General features: G+C 40.5%; 1 pseudogene across 1 annotated transcript; it reads left to right on the forward strand.

The window, feature by feature from the left end:
* The first annotated feature begins 2,699 nt into the window (after positions 1-2,699).
* Positions 2,700-3,933, forward strand: LOC311363282 (annotated as a pseudogene). Its single transcript has 4 exons — positions 2,700-2,721; positions 3,136-3,202; positions 3,245-3,285; positions 3,422-3,933. The product of its transcript is annotated as an uncharacterized misc_RNA (transcript).
* Positions 3,934-8,080: the final 4,147 nt, after the last annotated feature.

The raw sequence follows: 8,080 nt of genomic DNA on the forward strand, positions 1-8,080 counted from the left end.
ACAGTGTTCCTGCTGATGAGATAAAGCCTGAGTGACAGCCAGACTCCTGTCTTAATTCACCCTATGATGTTGAAGTGATCCCCAACCAAGAAAACTATTACACAGGAAATACAATGATGTCTTTGTCAACATGTCAACGACCCAACATCCACCATAGTGAAGGACAGTTGTGGAAAGACTGCATTTATTGCAGATTGGAGGGTTTTAGTTATCCATGAAATATCATTGTCTAGTTTCTCGATATTTGTTGTGGGGCTAAAATGCCTAAAAGGGAGGACAGATCATTGATAGCTGAAACCAGAAGATCATGTTTGTATGTCATCTTGGTAAAAAAAAAAAACATTGGTCTTCGTTATAATTACTGTTTCGGATTAATAAAGTACATCTGGTCATATTGTCAACGCAACACATGAGTACAATAAAATACATTGACTATTCAGACCTTAATTTGACGCTCATCCAATGAACTCAATGAGGTCAGAAACATGTCCTTGAAGAGCAGATTGGGGGTTAGGGTACCTTGCTCAAGGATGCCTACAGGTAAGCTGTGGACATGGGGAATCGAACCCAGTATCTTTGGACCGCACTACAACACTATGATTCCCCTTAAAGGCTTGACCCCTTTATGACAATCATTGCAGTGTGTCAGTCAATCAGTGTCTTTTTTAAGTGTGCTGTTGTTGTTTGTGTATGTGTAGTTGTTTTTTATTGGACCATGAGTCTGGAAATAAAGTTGATTGATTGATTGCGGGACCAAATACCCGTTGCTCTGAAAAGTTCTGCTAAGGAGGGTTTAAAACATGCATTATGGTCGAAAGAGATTAAGGATTTGTTTGTTTTTCTGTTTGATGTAGCTCACCTATGATTCAATGGATGTGCAAACGTGTTTCTAAGGGTTCAAATTAAAATTCCTGTTCATTACAAAGATACACCATGACACTGACCTGATTAGTTTGCTTTTTAATTTCAAACTAGCTCCTCCGTTGCTAATTCTTGTTCACTACAGTCAAGTTCCCGTGTGCTACAATCACGTCGCGATTATGTTCAGACTGAGTCACTTTTAATTTCCCCCTGGCATGATCGCTGATGAACGATGAGTCACCCTTACATATTGAACAATTTTCCTTTATTATAAGTGCAGGAGATGTTTGTGTTTTCAGATCCTTTGGGACATAACAGTGTCTGGAGCTCACAACAGGTTACCTTGTTTAAGCTTTTGGTTTATTGTATGTCAGAAATCACTGACATCTCTCTCTAATTATATATATATATATCTATGTATCTTTATGACTATTGTAATCTCCCTTCTTGATCTGCGAGATGTAGGTCTCCAGACAATGGCGCTTGTTAAATCACTATTGCTCTTGGTAGATCCATGCAGGGTCACCCATGGGACATACTTGGCCACTGAAGAATGTTCTGCTTGTTTTGACTTGGATTCCACCCACCGTCTGATAGAGTCTAGCTGCATTTTTTGCATTCCTTTCTGTCAATGCAACGGCGGTGTGTTTTTGTGTGCTAGTATCTCCACGGTCGGTATATATATATATACTGTATATATATATGCACACAAAAAAATTACCCAAATATTTTCCTTTTAGATTTGACATTGACATTTGACTTTGTCATGATTAGCTTTTGTTCTTCTCACTATTTATTCCTATGTCTATGTGACATATTCGACCTATGTCGAATATGTCTACCAGTGCAATTGGATGCTATAAATAATGGCTGCTGAGGGCTATTTGTTTGATTATTGACTGGAAACCATTCATATCCTGACAAGAGGATCTATCTATAGGCTACACTAATGCATTCTCTGGCTGTGTTTTCATGGTAATGTTTCTGCGAAAGATAAGAGTCAACAAGAATTTTTGGATGTACGGCTATATACTGTTTATTGAGAAGAATGATCTCTTCCAGAGAGCAAGAATAATCATGCTTTTGTTTTTTTTTGTTTTTTCGGCAGTACACAAAGTAATACAAATTATGCATTATGGTGAATATTTCTGTTTTAGTTTGATTCACTTGTTCTGGGGAAAATAATTGTTCTCTTAGTCTTTGCATCATTTCAAGGCGTCAATACAAAACAAAAAACTCCAACCCAATTTGAACAGAGTTAATAGGTCTAAGATCCGTATTGTGGGAAGTATTGGTGGGGTGTTAATCTTGGCAAATAGAAATGAAGCCAGCCTGTTGTCTAAATGTGGCCTTCATCAAACAATGCCTTGTTTGATTTAATTAGTTTTATCCCATTTGGGACCCGTCTGAAACACATAGATTAAATGAATTACTTCTATCCATTCCCTATTTTCTCTCTCCCCAACTGACCTCATGACATTTTAAACATGGGGACAATGACTCAGGGCTGTATGGCGTGCACGACTAGTAAATGTTAAAACATAAAAATATGGGCAAGATAAATATTCCACAAAGTATTATCAACTCCATTTAAAAATAGTCTAGGATAAGACAAGCATATCATCAAATGTGAGAGATAATTGTGTGTTCCAGATGCTTCGGACACCAGCCTTCCAAGTTCCTTAATATTCCTTACTATTACTTCCTTGCAAGTGGGGAAATCTCCCAGCTTTCTAGCAGAATTTCACGGAGGCACACCCCCTTTTTGTCTTCATCTCTTGGAATTCTGAGAGTAGACCGAGTTCAGTGAGGTTATCCGGACGACTCAATAAACAAAGATGGCTGCGCCCATAGTGGATGGTAAGTTGAGATGTATTTTCTTTGTATTTGTACCACGTTGGTCGTTTTAATGTCGATTTTAAATGCTCTTACACACTTGAATACATTTCTGCTTTAATCCAGTCACGTTGAATCAGTCTTGTTGGGCATGCAATTCAATGTAAATGTTTGTTTTCAAGCTGGATTGCTAAAGAGGCTAATGTAGCAAACAATAAATGACTGCCCTTCATGGCTCGAGAAAAACGCAACGGCACTTTTTGAAATTGAAATAGGCGAAAATAGCAAAATAATAAATGTAAACATGCTCAAATAATGCTACAATGTAGCATTATTTGAAATGCTAGTGTTTCTGTAAGGTGGGTTTCACCTCAGAGTTTTGTGTTCATTCACGGCATTCTTCTCAAGTTGCACTCGGTAACATCTTTTTCTTTTTAGTCTTCCTCAACCAGAGCACGGTGTGTTTCAGGGACAAGGACAGGACCGTGGTTTACCAGGGCAGCCTGTACCTAAACAATGACTAGTATTTTGTTGATGAGGGCCTCAGGGTGGCTGCAAACATACACCCTGCAGATTGCACTTGCACGGGTGAATTATTAAGAAGCATTACACTGTTTACACTGCATTACACTGTTGACATGACCGTGGTTCAACAGTAATTCATCCCTGGGTGCTGCAAGTACTGTGCAGAGTACTGAGTAATGTTACTTTTTTTATGAATCAGATACCTGCAATGTGCAACAAACTTCAGCACTGCCAATGAATGAGGGTTTCACAAAAGAGCAGACCCTCTTCCTCATCCACCTGATGAAGGTGCACCTTGAGTTAGAGGGCGGGGGACCTGCAAAGTCCCTCAATGACCTCAACCGGCGGCTTAGGCTTGGCAAATAAACCAAAAAGCTGCTGTGGGAGGAGATGGCTGGGAAGCTTTTCCTACAGTTCGGGGAGCAATTCCCACATGACAAGGTGGCACGCAAGTGGATGACGCTGGTGGAGGCATAGAAAAGAGTGAAGGACAATAATGCGTCGACAGGAAGGGGCCCTGTCCGCTTCCTATTTTATATACAGATGGACGAGCTGCTTGGGGGCAACCACGATGTGGACCCACCGGTTGCGGGGAGCGATTGTGCCGTCGTCGTGGTGGTGGTACGCCGGCCAGATGCACTGAGGCGGTCAAACAGTGCTCCCTCACCAGTAGGGCTGCCCCCTAATAGTCGACCAAACGTTAGTCGATGAGAAGAGTCTCAGTCGACCAAGTTTTCATTGGTTGGTTAGTCGCAAAAAAAAAAAAAAGAGTTTTTTTTTTTTTTAACTCCATCAAATCATACTAATCAAATCAAACTAATTATGATATTGACTGTGTCGGATCTGGCTGGGAGTTTATGTACTGTCACGTATCTCCAGCTTCAGCTGGAGATACGTGACAGCAGTACAGAGGAAAGTGAGGAACGTGACAGCAGTACAGAGGAAAGTGAGCCCGGCCCCGCACCAAAGAAGAAAAGGGAAAAGCAGCAGGAGGTATCCATGCTGATGGCTGCTGATGAAGAGGAGCAGACAGAAAGGCTCCATTTTGGAAATAAATTTACAAAATGTTCAGTTTCCTTGCTGGTTGTTCCGACACATTCAGAACCAAAACCACTTTGCCGTTAACAGGCGGCTTGCTTCATGCGTGCGCTTGTAAATTTATTATTTTAAAGGCTCATTATTACAGTTTTGTGTTTCTCTGTAATGTAGCACATTGTTAACTCAAAAAAAAAGAAAAAAAAAATTTATATCATAAATGTAAGACCACTAGTCGACTAATGGCTTGTACTAACGACTACTAGTCGACTAGCAAAATCTTTGGTCAGGAGCAGCCCTACTCACCAGCGACAGCTCCCTCATCAGAACCTCAAGCTGTTCTGGTTCGCCATGTATCACAGGAACATGAGCACCGTCTTGGCAATAGGCAGGGGAGGCAGCAGTTGGTTGTGGTCACTTTGCAGGCCACCCTCCTGTAGGTACCTTTGAAGGACCTCAAACCGGGTTCTTGGGATTCGGGAATGCCGGGCAAATGTGTAGTCATCCATGTCCAGCATTATCTGCCACTCTGTGCCAGACTTGAGGATGATCCGATGTCTGGGCTGATGTCTGGACTGCAGCACAGCCAAAACCCTATGTGAGGGAGGGAGAAAAGTAGGAAAATTGTGATTAATAGATAACATGAAAGATAACAATTAATATCGGCAACCATGTTCAGTTTTGTGTTTCTATTGCATCACATGGCAACATATCTATCCATAACTGGAATTCCCCATAAACAAAGAATTTATTTTTTGTTTGTCCATTGTGCTTTTCGGCTAAACACAGCAAAGTTTATGGACCACTAATATTAATGAGGATTTAAACAATAAAACATTTCATGCACCTCCTTAATGCACAAAAAATACAACTTTAAATGTTCTTTAGAGACAATAGATAGCCAGCCATAACAGATGCACCTATCCATTAGAAATATCCATGAATGAATATTAATAACACAACAATTGCACAAGTTTTCTAATTCTTTGGTCCTTCTCGAATGTATATGATGCAGCAATTAAAAAATTGTGCCCCCCTCAAAGCAATGTAAGGCCCCTCCGCAAATCTGTGTCTGGTGTCGGGTCTTACACAATACAAATGCTGCCGAGTCAGAAAATGGATGTTCTAAACATAGGGTGGACCTAACATTATCTTTTCTACAGCCTGCCCTCGCTGCAGGAAGACAGTTAGACAATATTGAAGTGCTGTGGTGTCGTTGATTTGTGTGTGTGCGTGCGTGCGTGCGTGCGTGCGTGTGTGTGTGTGTGTGTGTGTTGATTTGTGTCTGCACACAGACAGACTGCAACCGCTGAGAGGGACTTAAGCTGAGCGAGCAGCAGATGTATAAACCTAGGAAAATGTCCAAGCATGACTTCCCGTTGCCGAGCAACCGGCATATCATTTGATTCGATTAGCCTCCGCCTAACCAAGCAGTTATGTGCTCTCCGCAGCTACCTCATCACATCTATTTCCTTCTTTTTGTCTTTGTCTTTTTCATCAAATATCAAGCTGCTATGTGATTGTTTCGTCAAACATTAAAAAAAAAAAAGGAGCATAAGAACCGAGCGCACCATTAAGTAGGGAAATATTTGCGCATGTAGTGGAAAAACAAATGTTATACTAGAGTGGTTGAGGACACAGGATTTCAAGTGAAATGTGAATAAAAAAACAAATGAAGTTGAAGGAACTGTACTATATTACAGATGCATTGGAGGAAAGTTTTAGAAGGATCTATGGGCTACATTCCACATATTGAAAACATACACCTTGTACATTTTTCACTGCGGCTCAAATTAACATTGTTTTATCGAATAGTAAATGGATGGGTTTATTCTTAAGAACCTCAATAATATATTGAATTAGCCTGCTGTTTGTCCTGCATGTAAATCTCGCATATGAATTGTCAAGAAGTTGGTTGTCTGACGCTTGCTTTGATTTTCACTCAATATTATTGTCATCTTCATTCACAATACTCTGCCAACAAATAATATTGTGAATGTAGCTCTCCAATGCATATGTAGGCCTGTCTGTCTACGGAGTTCAGAAATGTGGAGCTGAATGGGTCTGTACTAATACAGTTCGATTTCAATTTAGCAAAAAGGCTACATTTATTTAAATTGTGCAGTAACTTTGTCATAGTCACTGTAACGTTACATGTTGTAGGAAATGAAGAAGTAGGTCCCCCTATTTAGGTAGACCTAACTAGTGACATTAGGCAAATTTCAATAGCATTCAGCACTATAAGACAATGTTTTCTTGCACTGCGGTACATGTATATAACTTGCTTTTGAGGACATGACGGGGTGCAGTTTCGTTTTGAATACCAACTTTTAAAAAAACTGCCTATTTTAAGTTATCGAACTGGGAAACCACCTCAAAAACTAGTCTCCATAAATGGATGTATTAAAGAATGCATACCTACTTATAATCCCTCTCATCCGCAAACTACCGTTCACTACACTATTTGACAATTTAATAAAAAGACGGTGAAACATTAGACTTTAATCCTCTAAATACAAAAGATGATTGGGTCAAAGGTCAGAGCATGAGCTGGTCTATACTATGATAAATAGGTTGAACCCATCCGTCTTTTCACCGGCGCCATTCTTAATGGAAAATGCCACATGTTGCGTTGTAATCGTCCTTTTTCTTCCGTTTTTCTCACTTTAACTATAGTCTATTTGTGACATGCCTGATGCAGAAGGACCTTTAGACTCCTGAGGGTTTGTCTCTCTCGATGGAGGACTTTCAGAGAGACATCTGTTAGTCTAGGTCCTTTATGCAAGTTTGTCTTCCATAACAGGAGATAAAAGGGCTATAGGGTTGGGTGTGGATCCTGTGAGGAACGGTTCGCAATACAGCCGGCAAGATTTAGTCACTTCATTTATTTTTTCACAGATTGTCCTTAGATGTGCTTGAAACAATTTCCCAGTACAGTACAGATAAATCATCTCAAAGAAGGGTGCAGCCTCACGCATCGCAAAAGAAGAAGAGGCAGAAAGCACTTGGAGCCGCATAGTAAGAAAGATAAGAACAGAAAAATACCACAAAACAGCCCTTGATAAAACCCTTGACATAAAAGTCTGCACACGTCATCCCGGTTACTACAATGAAAACCTAAAAGTTGAGGTCACCTGCCTCTCTCTGGAATGCCTTTTTCAACGTTTCTTCCTACCCCGGTTTCCTGCACTAGTGGTCTGCCATTAGCCTTTCCTTTCCTCTATTCCTTTAGACGGAAGCCAGCACCCTCCCCATGTTTTATTCTGGATGGTTGTGTGTGGTGAGGCTGTGGATGTACATGTACCGTCTCCAAGTACCCAGTTCCTCTCATAAATATGCATTGACTAGTTTAACATTACACCGGTGTTAATAAAAATGTACCCTTAATCTGACTTACGCGGGTGGATCACCTTTTCGGCAGTAAAAGCGGAAGAAGACTAATACAATTTTATTTATTTTTTTATCATACTGAACCGAAAAACAACTAAACACACGCTGGTAAAAAACAGAACTTGTACATCTGAAATGTGTGAGCGCGTTTAATTTCCCAGCTTTGCTTACACCCTGACTGGACCCGCGGATATGGCTTGATCCGCTTCACACTTTAACCACGGCGTTTATCGGGATAAGCAACAACAACAAAGCCAAGTTCCACACTGAAAGGTCTCAAGTTCTATCTGGTCCGTGTGTAGCCCCACAACTCTTCTGTGTTCCCGTACGCAGATAAATGTTTTTTTTATGTTTATTTATTGGTGTTTTTCCCTTTCTTCTTCCATGTTGTCCGTGTTGTGTTTCCATTGCAGGGGCAATTCGAGGTCTGACA

This window comes from Micromesistius poutassou (genome assembly GCF_964030765.1).
Source record: "Micromesistius poutassou genome assembly, chromosome: 18".
Classification (NCBI taxonomy): domain Eukaryota; kingdom Metazoa; phylum Chordata; class Actinopteri; order Gadiformes; family Gadidae; genus Micromesistius; species Micromesistius poutassou.